The following is a 16,301-nucleotide window of genomic DNA, read 5'->3' as shown; positions in this document are numbered from 1 at the left end:
TCGATGGCAACAATACAATACGTGCCTTGCAACCCTTTCTGTCACTGGGTAAGGACACCGCAAGATTGAACCCAAAGCTAAGCACTTCTCCCATGGCAAGAAAGATCAATCTAGTAGGCCAAATCAAACCGATAATTCAAAGAGACTTGCAAAGATAACTCAATCATACATAAAAGAATTCAGAGAAGATTCAAATATTATTCATAGATAAACTTGATCGTAAACCCACAATTCATTGGATCTAGACAAACACACCCCAAAAAGAGTTTACATCAAATAGATCTCCACAAGAGAGGGGGAGAACATTGTATTGAGATCCAACAAGAGAGAAGAAGCCATCTAGCTAATAACTATGGACCCGAAGGTCTGTGGTAAACTACTCACAACTCATCGGAAGGGCTATGGTGTTGATGTAGAAGCCCTCCGTGGTCGATTCCCCCTCCGGAGGAGCGCCGACGAAGGCTCCAAGATGGGATCTCGCGGATACAAAAGGTTACGGTGGCGGAAATATTTCTTCGGTGGCTCCCTGGATGTTTTCTGGGTACGTAGGCTTATATAGGAGGAAGAAGTACGTCAGTGGCCGCTCGAGGGGCCCAGGAGACAGGGGGAGTGCCCAGGAGGGGTGGGTGCGCCCTCCTATCTCCTGGCCGCCTTGTTTGCTTCTTGATTTGCACTCCAAGTTCTCCGGATCACGTTCGTTCCAAAAATCACGCCCCCGAAGGTTTCATTCCGTTTGTACTCCGTTTGATATTCCTTTTCTTTGAAATACTGAAATAGGCAAAAAAAACAGCAATACAGGCCGGGCCTCCTGTTAGTAGGTTAGTCCCAAAGATGATATAAATGTGTAAAATAAAGCCCATAAACATCCAAAACAGGTAATATAATAGCATGGAGCAATAAAAAAAATATAGATACGTTGGAGACGTATCAGAGGGTCCCTTTATCTTTTTCCCCTCTGTGCCTCTTTGTCTCATCGTCAACCTCGCGACGCCCGAGCGTTGAAGCTCCGCTGCCGCCATCAACCTTCAACCGCTGCACCATCCTTGGCTGCTGCATCGACCTGAGCGCACCAGAGTTCGTCCGCGCCTCTCCGCTGTTCAACAGCTTCAGTGAGTCTCCCCTTTCTCTTACCCTAGATCTGCATTAAGGTGTTCTCAAGTTCTTCAGTAGTTCATCCCCATTCTTTTTTGCTTCCCCTGTCTTGTAGTTTGTTGATGCAAGGCCTAGTGCCTATCGCGCGTTGTAATGATCTTAGTGCTCATTTTTTATATTTGAAGGCCTCCCCTTTTGCAAGAGATCCCATCTGAATCCATGAACTGCTCCGCTGTCACAACTTAGGGTTTTAGAATTTTCTCCCTTTTTTTTGAACTGCGTTTGATCCAAAATAATAGCATTAATATGTAAAACTTGTTTCTGCACACTTAGTCATTTTTCACTCATAGATCTAAAAATTAGCAGCTGTGCGGGCGGTTTAACCTTGGAGCCATAACCCGCCAGTATACCATTAGTCCCCTCTTAAACCGCCAACTGCTTATCTCTGCAAGCTGACAATGTATATCTCCGGTTTATAACTCTTTCACGCTTGAATACTTCCTGCCCCTTTACTTTTAGCACTTGATCATGATTTCTTAAACCGACACCAATCTTCCTTCAGGTCTTGTTTAATAAATGGCCAAACAATTTTGTGCTTGCAACTGGGTTCCTTCCCGGGTTACAGAAGAACATCTGAACGGGTGTGTTGCAACCGGCGCTTTAGCAAAAAAAAAGAAGTCATCCACTGGAGAGTCCTCGGTCCAGAGAATCCTCCTGAACCCAAGGACGGAGAGGTGATTGTATTTGCTGATCATCTGGGTCGAGGATTTAGCCCTCCCGGATCAAAATTCTTCCATGACGTGCTTGCTAGCTTCCATCTCCGCCCTCAAGATATTGGACCGAACTCCGTGTCCAATATTTGCAATTTTCAAGTGTTTTACGAGGCTTATCTGCAAGAAGAACCTACTGTTGAATTATTCAAAGATTTCTTTTACTTAAACCGCCGTACTGAATTTATGGATGGTCCCAATACTGAACTTGGCGGAGTTTCAATTCAGAAAAGGAAAGATGTCAATTTCCCTCACGCCAAACATCATAGCCACCCCAAAGACTGGAATCAGACTTGGTTTTATTGTCAAAGCACAGCTCCAGCTGACAAAAATCCTCTGCCGGGTTATCTGCTCACCGGCTTACCAATACACATCCATTTCCCCAATGACTCACTACAAAGGAACGAGCTAAGTATGCACCACAACTTTCAAAGCTCCGAGCCTTTATGGCGAATGGTTTAACTGGCGTCGACTTTGTATGTTGTTGGGTCTCTTGGAGTATCTTGCCCTTAAGCCATCGTCCCGGTTTAATGTGCGAGTACGCAATGGATGTCAAAGACCCTCAGCGGCACATTGATATTCAGCTAACTGACAATGAGATTACTGGATCTGTCAAGAAGATGTTGGATGAACTAGTATCTGAGTGCAGCAAGACAGGGCTTAGTCCTTTCTGTGTCTCCAATAAACCGCCAGCTGTAAGAATTGCATCATTCTTGTCTTAATCCGACCCCCTTTAAATATTTCCTTATAACCTTTTGTCCATCCTGGCAGGGTGATGATCCATTCTGGAAGAAGAAGCCGCAGGATAAACTGACGAAAACGCCTCGCCTTAAAACTAAAGCTACAAAGAAACCCGCGAAGAAGAAAACTGCCGAATCCCCTGACCCGGCCAATGATGAAGACCTTGATAATCCGGAGTCAGAGGTAGAACTTGATTCTCTTGGTTCTTTTTTCATACACATCATTGACAATGATCATTATCAGGATGATGCGGAGGCTAGCCATGCTGGTGATAGAGAGGTAATTATTCTTTCTTCCGGCTCAGATCCTCTGCGAACACCGAAAACCCGTCAAGCAGTCCGAAAAGTAAGATTTTCACACCCTCTAGCTTATTTAGATCTGCACTTTCTTTTGAGGACATAGCAGCATGAAGCTCGCTGCACAACCCGGCATTGCGGCCAAGTGGTTATTTCCTCCGGTTTACCGAACATTCCGGTTCATAAACGCCGCCAAGAGGTCTCTTGTACTTCTGATACACCTTGTCCCAGGGTGGGTTATTTTTGACATCCTCTTAATCCGTCCGACTCCAATTACCAAGGAACCTCACATTCATCTTCTGGCGAATCAACATGGACAAAGCTTCCAACCCTTAGAACGGTTCATGGGTGAGCAAATTTTACTAACCCGTCATTCCTTTATATTTTTGATCCTTGCACTCCTCTGATGCATACTTATTATTTTCCAGGGCCAAAGCCAAAGCCAGAAAGAAGGCCAAAGTGAACAAACCGGCTGAAGACCCCATTCGAGATGAAACGGAAAAAACTCCTGAACCGTCACACCCAGATGTTGACAATATTCCTGATGGCCCGTCGGTGCCGGATCAAGCAACTGAAGCTGAACACATGGATATTGATCCATCGGCTCATGCTGATGATCCGCCAAGCCCGGTTAAAGGTGTTGATGATGATGTTGTCGTTACTGGCATGGGTTACACCTCCCCTGGCAATCCTATCGCTTTATCAAAGCAAAGTGCCAAGGAAGAACTTTCTGCTATGGACAAGGGCAAGTGGAAAACAAATTTATCAAGCTATGCCCACCTCAACACCCAAGACATTCATTATGGATTCTTAAACCGCCTATACACAAGCCGCGACTATGAAGCCGGTTTAGTGGGCCTGATGAAGGAGCGATATGAGGTAAATATCACTCACTCTTCATAAGATTTCTTTTCCTTATGACCGGCTTAGACTATCAATTCCAGTAGCCCCAAAGGGCCAGTTCATAATATTAATGTGAACTGGGACTTGTAGCAAAACAATATTTAATTTTGCTTGCGTAGCCTCCAGGGACCAGTTTATACCTTTAGGATGAACCGGTACCTTTCCGTCATGAAGCTCCAAAATTCTTGATAATCATCTTTGTAATCCGATTGAGGAGGAAAAAACCATAACTTTGATTTGAGCAAATATGCATTAGCCCCCAAGTGCCAAGTGTATAACTTGTTATGTGCTTGGGACTTAAAATGACAGTTGATAAGAAGCAATATGCATTAGCCCCCAAGTGCCAAGTGTATAACTTGTTATGTGCTTGGGACTTCAAATATGCCCTACCAACTCATTAAATGTCTCTTCCAGGCTGATCTGAACAAAAAGGAATCTCAAATCGCCGACCTTCAAGAAAATATCAAGTCCCACCAAGCAGAAACTTCCAAGGCTAAAGAAGAGCTGACCAGCGCTTTAACAGCCATGGAACAACTGAAGGAAAACTTGAAAAGCGAACGGGCAGGATGGGATGCTGAAAAAGCAACTCTGCTAAAGCGGGCGGAGGACGCTGAGGCAACCTTGAATCCGGTAGTAGAAGAACTACTGGGTTGAAGCAGCAAATCAATGCTATGACCACTGCTGTCTTCGGTAAATATCCTCTTCATAAGCTTTGAATAAGCAACATCCATGAAACTGCCGGTTTACTAATATTTTGACCATTGCAGATAGCCGCGTTACTCATCTTGGCTCGGACATGCGCAAAAAACTGAAGGCTTCTTATACACTGATAGAGCAATTATATACCGGCGTTCAATGGGTCATCTGTACAACTTCACATAATAAACCGCCCCCAACTTTTATCAAGGAAACATTGGAAAGGTTATCTATGATGCCTGCCCGATTTGAGGAATTAAAGAAATCAGCTGCTAGGGCCGGCGCTCTTACTGCATTGACTCGGGCCAAGGCATGGCTATCTGACCTTGATCCGGAAGATATTGGAAACGGCTATCCAGGCCAAAAAGAGGACGGGTCAGATTTTGATAATGACGACCTGAGGGCCCTAACGAGGGAAATGCGTCCACTGGCAAGCAAACTGGTTGAAGACACCGATTTGTCATTTTACCAGTCGATTTATGATGCCAACAACAAATGGCTTAATGCACCAACTTATGATGTGCAAAATCTTATCCCACCAATCCATAAACATACCTACGCCCCTGATGTTGAACCGTCCACCCTTATAAGTGATGAAGCTATCTTCCAAGCCTTGACTGGGATTGACTGGGAAACCATGGACTTCCAGCCACTGGGTGGAGAGGAGGAGGATGAACCGACACAGGATGATCCACATCCTACAAGTCAGCTTGGTGAAGAATCATGATCCAGAAGCCGATTTAGCTTCTGCACACTGCAATGCATGTGATAAACAATTATCCTTTTGGGCATCAAAGCGCCTTGTTATAGGCTAGTTTAAACACTTGGTCTGCTATGCCATCATGCATATTCACTTTGCATAATACTGTTTAACCCGTCATGATTATGCTATGTATGCTTATGATCCTTAGCAGCTTTATTCAATCCTGTTCCTACATACAACAAGTTTAAAATGTCCTGGCGGTTTACCTCCGGACGGGTCATAACGCCCAACATGAAACCATGGTTTATAACCAAGGCTGTACTTTTAAGAATAATTAAATATGAAATACATCATACCTGTGACATTGAATCACATCATTGGTTTACCAACTTATTGTAGTAAGGGTGATAACCCAAATCTTGAGTACTGATAACTCCCCACATGTTTTGCCGGCTTATAATGAAGCCGTACCGGGTTATAATAAACACCGGATTATAATGGATCGTGCATTGATAACTTATAGTTGAAAGCCAAGCCGGGTCAACTGACACTGGTCATCTTGTAACTTGGCAACTTCAAAAACCAGACCGGGTCAGGAGACACCGGTTTGAACATAAACCTCATCAAATAAACTGCTAAAAGAAAGATTTGAGAAGAAAACATGAAAAAAGGCGAGGCTTTTCATGGGCTACCAGGCCACTGAGTTAAACCATTTTACAAAGCCTTATAAGATGGACCTCACATTAACTAATCGTCATTTTAACTATGACAAATTCAGGGTCTTTATAAGATTGACTTGTCAAACGTTCGACGGGTCGTACCAGGATTACCTGGGCGGAGTGACTTACCTAAAAAGGCAGGATAACCCGGGGTTTTAGGTGAATACACCTGGCTTCCAAGCCTGGCTTTTATAGCCTATTACAAGGTTACAGACTCTTTGTTCTTGTAGAAGCAAAGAGCCCCTGAGCAATATTGTGAGCTGTGCTCAGTGGGCGCCTATGTTTGAGCTGTGCTTTGCAACAAACTCTCTTTGGCTCCTTATGATTTTGGGGTATGAAGCCCCCATGTTTTCTTTTTTCCCTTTTTTTGTGGCTTTATAAGCCGGATTAATGGACAATCAGAACTCCGCTTTATAAATAGAAGCCCCCATGTAACCAAAAACCTTTAAGGAAGAACAGCAGAGGCCCCGCTTTAGCAAGGATGCTGGTTTATTATATTGATCATAATATATACATTGTCAAAATATGTACATCAGAAGAGCCTATGGCTCAGGTGTAATAAGGCCGAAGATGAGCAATATTCCACGGCCGGTGGGTCTCCTCCTCCGATTTGCGTGAGTCTTTGTGCTCTCAAACATCGATAAGGTAGTATGACCCGTTGTTCAGATTCTTGCTGACTACAAAGGGTCCTTCCCAAGGTGGGGATAACTTGTGCATATCGGTCTGATCCTGGATAAGCCGGAGCAGTAAGTCCCCTTCTTGAAAAGCTCTGGTTTTAACCCGGTGGTTGTGATAATGCCACAGATCTTGCTGATAAATCGCGGAACGAGCCGCCGCTATGTCCCATTTTTCATATAACAGGTCCAATGCATATTGGCATGCTTGTTCGTTGTCCGCTTCAACATAAGCTGCCACCTGAGGCGAGTCATGGCGAATATCACTGGGGAGAACTGCTTCTGCCCCGTAAACCATGAAGAAAGGTGTATAACCCGTAGATCTATTGAGGGTAGTATTAATGCTCCACAATACGGAAGGCAATTCTTTCACCCAACAACCCGGCGTCCTCTGCAAAGGAACCATAAGCCGGGGCTTGATGCCCTTCAGGATTTCTTGATTAGCTCTCTCAGCTTGACCATTAGACTGGGGGTGAGCCACTGATGATACATCAAGCCGGATGTGCTCACATTGACAAAAGTCCTCCATAGCACCTGAGGGAGTCCCAGATTAGGGGGTGTCCGGATAGCCGGACTATAACCTTTGGCCGGACTCCTGGACTATGAAGATACAAGATTGAAGACTCCGTCCTGTGTCCGGATGGGACTTTCCTTTGCGTGGAAGGCAAGATTGGCGATATGGACATGTAGATCTCCTCCCATTGTAACTGACTCTGTGTAACCCTAGCCCTCTCCAGTGTCTATATAAACTGGAGAGGTTTTATTCCCTAGGACGAACAACAATCATACCATAGGCTAGCTTCTAGGGTTTAGCCTCTCTGATCTCGTGGTAGATCTACTCTTGTACTACCCATATCATCAATATTAATCAAGCAGGAGTAGGGTTTTACCTCCATCGAGAGGGCCCGAACCTGGGTAAAAACATCGTGTCCCTTATCTCCTGTTACCATCCGCCTAGACGCACAGTTCGGGACCCCCTACCCGAGATCCACCGGTTCTGACACCGAGATTGGTGCTTTCATTGAGAGTTCCGCTGTGCTGTCGCCATCAGGAAGGATGCCTCATCCCGTCTTTAAAGACGGCACTATTGCTAAAGGAGCTTTGGCTATCGGCCAAACTCTCCGGCTAGGCGGTTTTCTTATGACCGCCTGTTCGGCCTCCGCGCCGATGATGACTTCTCGGGTCATCGAAAGCAATCTCCATGTCAACTCAGAACTCGCTGAGTAGCTAGATCCGATGGAGCTCTCTTCCTTAAACGAGCTCTTGGATCGCATAGCCGCCCTGGGAGTCGCTACAGACTACGATCAGATTGGGCTTAAACCCGATCTAAGAGAGATTAACTCTCCCCAGGTCACCCACCATGTTGAAGTGGTGGAGGAACAATGCGGCAAGCCTTCATCTATCTTAAGGACTAGTTATGTCCGGATTCCCGATCCCTCCAAGACGAATACCCGCGGAGGGGCGGACGTCACTCAAGCCCTGAACCTAAAGTCAGGCAGCGAGCTAGACTCATTGGACGATATCCAAGAACCCAAGCTTCTGAGTTCGGAAACTCCTTGGCCCCTGAGTCTCAGATTGGGCGAGGTTCCGGATTTAATTCCACCCGCCCACCCAAATATAAGGGATTTATCCCAAATTCGGCAAGAGCCCGCATAAACAGTAGGCCATTACTGGGCCAGATTCCTTCTGGTTATGAACAGGATAGAGGACTGCCGCGAGGAGGATGCAATTTCATTCTTCTGCAATAATTGCACGGACAAGGGAATCCTCAACGCCATAAGTCACCGTGAAATTACACGCTTCACCGACTTGGCATCCATAGTACGAAAGTACTGTGCGATGGAAAGCGCATGGAAAACCGAAATAAAATTTTGGGACAATCCGGCCCTGAATACAACCCCAGTCCAAAATAAAATGGTGCATTATCGCCAGGCACCTGGGTTAAACACCAAAAAAAGCAAAAACCCTCTATAGGGCATGGAACCGTACTGGAGGGATGGCTCAATGGACCCTGTAAAATTCATAGTACAGAGGGCACCACACCAACTCATAGCCTTAGAGCATGTTGGATACTCCGGCAGGTGGCCAGAAGTGGCGAGGAGCTTCTAACTCCAGAATTCAAAGAGCACCAGCCCAGGGATACCAGTACGGTATTAACAGTCTTCGAGACTTTTACATCAAATAATATGCGGAAACGAACACTCCGCAGCCTTGCCGAAGTCTACCAAGTAGCAACAATAAACCCATGGAGTGACACGGCTATTACCTTTAATGCCAGTGATGAACCTAAATTCCGAACAGCCCGAGCACCAGCCGCATTGGTCCTCAGTCCAATAGTGGACGGCTTTCGCCTTACCAAGGTACTCATGGACGGTGGCAGCAGATTGAACCTCATTTATGAGGAAACCCTTCGAAAAATGGAAATAGACTGGAGCCGCATTGAGCGAAGCAACACAACCTTTAGAGGAATAATCCCCAGCCAGGAAGCGTGCTGTACAGGAAAAATCACACTGGATGTGGTGTTCGGCACACCGGATAATTACAGGTCCGAGGAGGTCACTTTTCAAGTGGCCCCGTTCAGCAGCGGATACCACGCTCTATTAGGGCGAGAGGCATTCACAATTTTTCAAGCTATACCCCATTACGGGTACATGAAGCTCAAAATGCCCGGACCCAACGGAATCATCACTCTTGCTAGTGACCCGGACATAGCACTCCGCGCCGAAAATAAGACAGCCGCACTGGCCCTTGAGGCACTATCCGAAGCCCTAGCGGCCGAGGAACTGACTGCGCTGCGCTCCACGGTGAACAGGGACGACGTGATACTCGATAAAAGATCCAAGTCCACCTCCTTTAAACCGGCGGACGAAATAGTCAAATTCCAAGTCCATCCAACGGACCCTACAAAAACAGCCTCCATCAGGGCGCAATTAAACCCTGATGTAGATGCCGCACTACGAGAATTCCTGCGCGAAAATTGGGACATTTTTGCCTGGCACCCTTCAGACATGCCAGGAATCCCACGCAGGCTGGCCGAGCACAGCCTAAACATCCTAAAAGGATTCACGCCTGTCAAGCAGGCTCTTCGGCGTTTCTCTGAACCCAAGAGACAAGCCATGGGAGAGGAGCTAGCCAAACTACTGGAGGCCGGATTCATCAGAGACATAAAACATCCGGACTGGCTAGCAAACCTGGTGATAGTACCAAAGAAGGACAAATCCTGGCGCCTATGCGTCGATTTCAAGGACCTCAACAAGGCTTGCCCAAAGGATCCCTTCCCCCTCCCCCGCATCGATCAAATTATCGACGCCACCGCAGGACACGATTCATTGTGTTTCCTCGATGCATACTCCGGCTACCATCAAATTAAGATGGCAGAGCCAGACCAAGCCGCAACGGCATTCATCACCCCATACGACCCATTCTGCTTCAACACAATGCTCTTCGGGCTCAAAAATGCCGGTGCAACATATCAGCGCATGATTCAGACATGTCTGGCAAACCAGATCGGCAAAACAGTGGAGGCATACGTAGATGACGTGGTCTTCAAAACCAAGCATGTCGAAACACTAGTAGACTACTTGAGGCTCACATTCGATAACCTCCGGACATATGACATCAAGCTTAACCCGGAAAAATGCGTTTTCGGCGTACCAACCGGAAAGCTCTTGGGCTTCATTGTATCCGGTAGAGGAATTGAAGCAAACCAAGCCAAGATCCGAGCTCTGTCACAATTGGATATTCCAAAAGACCTCAAACAAATACAAAAATTGACTGGATGTGTGGCGGCTCTAAGCCGCTTTATCTCCCGCTTGGGAGAAAAGGCATTACCCCTTTATCGCCTCCTCCGGCGCACCGAACACTTCGAGTGGACGGATGCCGCCACGGCCGAACTCGAAGAAATAAAAGCCATATTGGCAACAAACCCGGTCCTGGCCGCGCCTAACATCGGCGAACCAATGCTATTATACATTGTGGCAACTCATCAAGTTGTAAGCGCAGTGCTCATCGTCGAACAAGAAACAGACGGACACAAATTCCCCCTTCAAAAACCAGTTTACTACGTGTCCACTGTCCTCACTCCATGCAAGTCACGGTACCCGCATTATCAAAAGATAGCGTACGCGGTGTTTATGGCATCCCGGAAGCTGTGACACTACTTTCAAGAGTGTTCAATAACAGTAGCCTCCGAAGTACGTCTTAACGACATTATAAACAACCGCGATGCGACGGGCCGGATTGCCAAATGGGCCATTGAGCTCCTCCCGTTCGACATAACCTACAAGCCACGGCGAGCTATCAAGTCGCTAGTTTTGGCCGACTTCGTCGCCGAATGGACTGAAGCCGAACTCCCTAAAGAGTACGACACATATTCCAATTGGGTCATGCACTTCGACGGCTCCAAAATGTTAGCTGGTCTGGGGGCTGGCGTCGTTTTGACGTCCCCAACAGGAGATACAGTTCAATATGTACTCCAGATAATGTATACAGACTCCAATAACACAGCCGAATACGAGGCCCTTCTACACGGTCTCCGGATGGCAGTCTCCATGGGCATTCAACGCCTAGAGGTGCGTGGGGATTCGAACCTTGCGATATCCCAAATAAATGGAGACTTTGATGCAAAGGATCTGAAAATGGCAGCTTATCACAACGCCGTCCTAAAAATGTCAGCTCGGTTCGAAGGGCTCGAATTTCACCATATAGCCCGGGAAAACAATCAGGCAACAGACGTCTTGGCACGCATCGGCGCAAAGCGCAATGCAGTCCCCCCCAACATTTTCTTGGAAAGGCTATTCAAGCCATCCATATCATGGGAAGGGGAATCCGGAAATAACAGCCCGGATCCAACCACACCGCCCAACACCGAACATTTTGACACAGCGGGAGGCTCGGCCAACGAAGTAACATCCTCAGCCCATGAAATATTGGCAGTCATTGCCTCGTGGACAAAACCATTCCTAGCCTACCTGACCAGGTAGGAACTTCCATAGGACCAAAACGAGGCACGCTGCATAGTGCGGTGATCTAAAGCCTATAAAGTCCATGAGAGAGAGCTTTATAAGAAAAGCACCAACGGAGTACTTCAAAGGTGTATCTCCAAAGAGGAAGGGCGAAATCTCCTGGCTGAAATTCATGCCGGACTCGGCGGGCACCACGCCGCAGCCTGGGCCCTTGTAAGCAAGGCCTTCCGTACAGGATTTTATTGGCCGAAGGCCCGGGCAGATGCTTAGGACTTAGTCCAACGATGTGTCGGTTGCCAACTCTTTACTAACCAAAGCCATATGCCACCCACCGCCCTCCAAACTATACCCATCACCTGGCCCTTTGCGGTCTAGGGGCTTGACATGGTTGGACCCCTTAAAGGAGGAACCCACAAGCAAAAATACTTACTGGTCATGGTGGACAAATTCACCAAATGGATAGAGGCCAAGCCTGTTCTGACGGCCGAATCCGGACCAGTGATAGACTTCATATCAGGGGTCGTACACTGTTACGGCATCCCCCACAGCATCATCACTGATAACAGCACGAACTTTACGGCCGACGAGGTCAAACTCTGGTGCAAAAACATGGGCATCAAGCTCGACTACGCTTCAGTCTATCACCCACAAACTAACAATCAAGTCGAACGAGCAAATGGTCTAATCATGAGCGGCATCAAACCCAGGTTAGTGCGATCCCTCAAGGAATCTAATATGCACTGGGTAGAGGAGCTCGACTCCGTACTCTGGGGGCTGCGGACCACGCCGAATCATACCACCGGATTCACACCATTTTTTATGGTATACGACGCAGAGGCAGTTCTGCCCTGCGACATAATTCATGACTCACCTCGCATGCGCATGTACGAAGAAAGAGAAGCCGAACTCGATCGGCAGGACAGTTTGGACGCCTTGGAGGAGGAGCGTGACGTGGCAAAAGCCCGTTCCGCATTCTATCAACAGCAGGCTCGAAGATATCAAAGCAGAGAAGTACGGGCCAAAACTTATAATGTTGGCGAGTTAGTTCTGCCTGCCGGACAAGAAAAAGGACAAACTCAAGCCCAAATGGGAAGGTCCCTTCATCATTGACCAAGTCCTGACTGGTGGGGCGTACCGTCTGCGAGATGCATTGGATAACTGACTCGAGCCGAACCCATGGAACGCAGCCCGTCTCCGAAGATTCTACGCCTAGCACCGGACTCTGTGTTCGTCTCCTTCCTCTGTCTATTTTTTACATATTAGCTGTCTTATATTTCTCTCCTTCTCCCTCCTTTTCTCTTACAGCCTTTAAGGGCTCGTTCATTCCTTATTCGCAAACAATTGACGCACTATCCGCGCTCATTATACCTAGGGGCTTCTTTAACAGAAGCTTGTTTATACGGGCCTCATGCCCAACACATGTGTCACACTTCCGCATGTACCTTTTATTCACCATTATATGCATCGATATGACTTAGTTTTGGCCAAGCTGGGTTGCCTGGCTCCTGTGCTTACCCCTACGTTCCCGATTGTTCGGCTAGGCGGTAAAGGGAGCACCTCTGCGATTGTTACTGCCGGGTCAGCCGGATGTGTACCTCAGACTGGGTGAAGCCGAAAGCTAGCGTTCTTAAGGGAATATTCGGTCGGTGAACTAAAGATGATTTCCCACTTTTTTATTTATCCACCTCAGATGCTTTTCTGCTTTTTCCGCAGTCCAAACATGCACTTTAGGGCATGCCTCCCAGGGAAAGGAACCCCTAACAGAACTATTCTCCCTGGAAGATGTTTCTTACTAACCATGTAATATAACATAACTAGTTGGGCACTTGTCTGTTCAAGCACTAATGACCCCTACGCCTGGTCTCCACGCATGCCCCTGTTCTTACATAACCGTGAGGGTATTTGGACACACTCCGGACTCTTGGGTCCCGAGGTTGAAGCGAAAAGGTCCGCCATGACAAACGATCTACAATCCGGCTAGAAGGCATTTTACATGTCATCTTAAATTACATAGTCAATTTGACTGGGTATATTCCTCTTCAATACCATCTAGCAGGCTGTCTAGTTTACAGTCCTGTTGGGAATATTTGGCGGCCAACTCTACCTGGCCGTACACTAAACTCACATGTATCTCCTTCCCATCAGACCCCACTGGTCTGACCTCGGCCATGTGGTTTGGGTCAGCCTTCGTGTACCGCGTCTTCACCATGGCCCAGGCCTCCCTGGCGCCTTAACGGCAGGCCAATATCTTCCATAACCGGAAGCGCCGCCGCGCTCCCTTCAGCTTCTCTGCAAGCTCTCCAAGGCCTTCGGGCATGGAGACGGACGGACACAAGGCCTGGGCGACGCCTTGCATTACCCGCCAAACTCGTTCGTGCAGTTGTGAGAGCTCGGGAAGAAGGTCACCCGTAGAACCGGGCATTTCCTCTGCAGGCCGACCTGTCAGCATACCTACAGACATAACTCTGTTAATCGACTTCCTTGCCGAACTCTTTTTCGAAGTTCGTTCAAGCACTTACTAAAAATGCTGTGTCGAAGCCGCCGATTCTCCTTCACGGAGTCCAACAGCTGAGCACGAACATCCTTTAGTTCCTCGCCCAGCTAGGTGTTTGCATCTTGGAGATTATTCTTCTCTTGCCTCACCCTCGTAAGCACGCTCTCGCCGGCCTTTAACCGGCGCAAGAGTTGTTGCTTGTCCGGATCCACTCCGGCGCCATCTGCAATATTATCGTCAGATTTGCACACATGCGGCACTTCACAAACATACTTATCTTTCAAAGCATATATTACCAGAGGGGGTCTCCTTGGCCTCCCCTGCCGTGGCTAGTGCGGCCTCAAGTTGGGCTTTGCACTCTTCCAGCTCCTGGGACAGTTGGGTATTCTTTTCTGTAAGATCCTGCATAACAAATGATCCTTAAATCAGTTATTCTAACTGTTTCAAGTCTCGGGGGCAACTGACATATATAACCATCAAATTTTCTCACCCATATGTCTTTTACATACTGCTCTGTGGCTCTGGCTAGACCATTTTGAGCGGCACGGAGGTACGCATCTCCCGTATTGAAGGCATCTAACGCCTCTTGGGAGAAACAAGCGTCACGAAGAACTGTCTGGCGACGCCTATGGTTCATGGCACTCTCCACCTCGGAATTGGTGGCAGACAGCCCGTCCGCATCCTCTGTCGGAGGAGCATTCGGTGCACGCCTCGTGCTCGCCTCCGCTTCCGGAGCCAGCCTTGGAGCCTGGCTGGTGGAGGCGCGATTGACGGCCTCTCCGGATATAGTCCGGCGAGCGCTCTTTTTCCTGAAGATAGCACGAGCATTAGTACGCCTCGAGGGAATAAAACCTAAGAATAAAATGGCACGCCATACCGCTGCATCGGCGTCTCAATCCGGACCGCACTTCTTTTCAGCCTGCCGGGCCTTGATGCCCCTTGTTGGCTAGCCACCGCAGGCTTGGCCCCCCGCCTCAAGGACTTCCCCTGCAAAAACGCCATCGGTATACGGTGACCAAAAATAAGCACGGATGAATCATTTTAAAAATGCTGGGACTTTGGTCTCGGTTACTTGAGAGGCTGGAAGTAGTCCGGGATAATCGGCCGTAATGGCCACCAAGGCGTTGTCCTTGCTCAATTGATGAAACACCCCATCGATCAGCTCCACAGATAAGTCCGGGTCCTCTTGGGAGTCCGGGTCGAAGGACCGTTCAGGGTCCTCGGGTTGTGGAGGGGGGCTGTTTATCTCCTTTACAGCCTGGCGTAGCTCCTACATTGAAATTGCTAGACTGAATACTTAACTATGGGAATATGAAACGGATGGGCGAGCGAAAGTGTCTGCTTACCCAGCTTGGAGGATTGTACATAGAAAATCCGCCCCGTGGGTTGATGCGGAGGAATTCCTACTCTTCTCCCTTGTACAAAGCGGACAAGGTCTTTATTAGAGCGGCAGCCGAATCCGGCCCCTTGCGGCCGCACCGGGTGGCGTCGTCCTCCCCGTTGAAATCCCACATGGGGTGGACTCTATACTGAAGCGGCTGCACCCCCCGCATAATGCATGTGGCCATGACCTCGGTCATGGTCAGTCTGAAATGAGCTAACAACCTTATCCGGTTCATCAGATAAAGGACGTCCTTGTCATTTTCCTTCTGAGGGCTCCATGGACGCCAACTTAGGCGCTTCTTCAAAGGAGCATTATCGAACTCAGGGAGGCCGATCCGAACAGGGTCCGGCAGGGGGACATCTTCTATATAAAACCATTCTGAAGGCCAGTCTTCGGACGCCTTCTTTGGGGTTCCGGATAGGTATCCGGTCCCGGCGATGCGCCATAGTTCGGCTCCGTCCACTTGATATATCGACCCCTCCTGAGAACGGGGCACAAGGCAGAACAGCTTCTTCCACAGCATGGAATGAGCCTCGATGCCCAAAAACAGCTCGCAAAGGGCTACGAAGCCCGCAATATGCAATATGGAGGCAGGTGTAAGGTTGTGCAACTGGAGGCCGTAGAACTCCAGGAGCCCCCGGAGAAACGGATGAATTGTAAATCCGAGCCCTCTTATCAAATAAGGGACAAGGCATACCCGCTCTCCTTTGGAGGGATTGGGGACGCTCTCCGCTTGCTCTCCACCATTATAGGTGGCAAGCCCGGCTCGAACCGGGACCATGTAGGCTGGGGGGGAGAAACCCCTTGGCTTGGAGCGCCACTAGCTCGCTATGCGGGACGGAGCATCTCTCCCAATCTCCAGGCT

This window comes from Triticum dicoccoides, chromosome 7B, assembly GCF_002162155.2.
Source record: "Triticum dicoccoides isolate Atlit2015 ecotype Zavitan chromosome 7B, WEW_v2.0, whole genome shotgun sequence".
Taxonomy (NCBI): Eukaryota; Viridiplantae; Streptophyta; class Magnoliopsida; order Poales; family Poaceae; genus Triticum; species Triticum dicoccoides.
The sequence above is the reverse complement of the archived record's forward strand: the minus strand, read 5'-3'. Positions refer to the sequence as shown.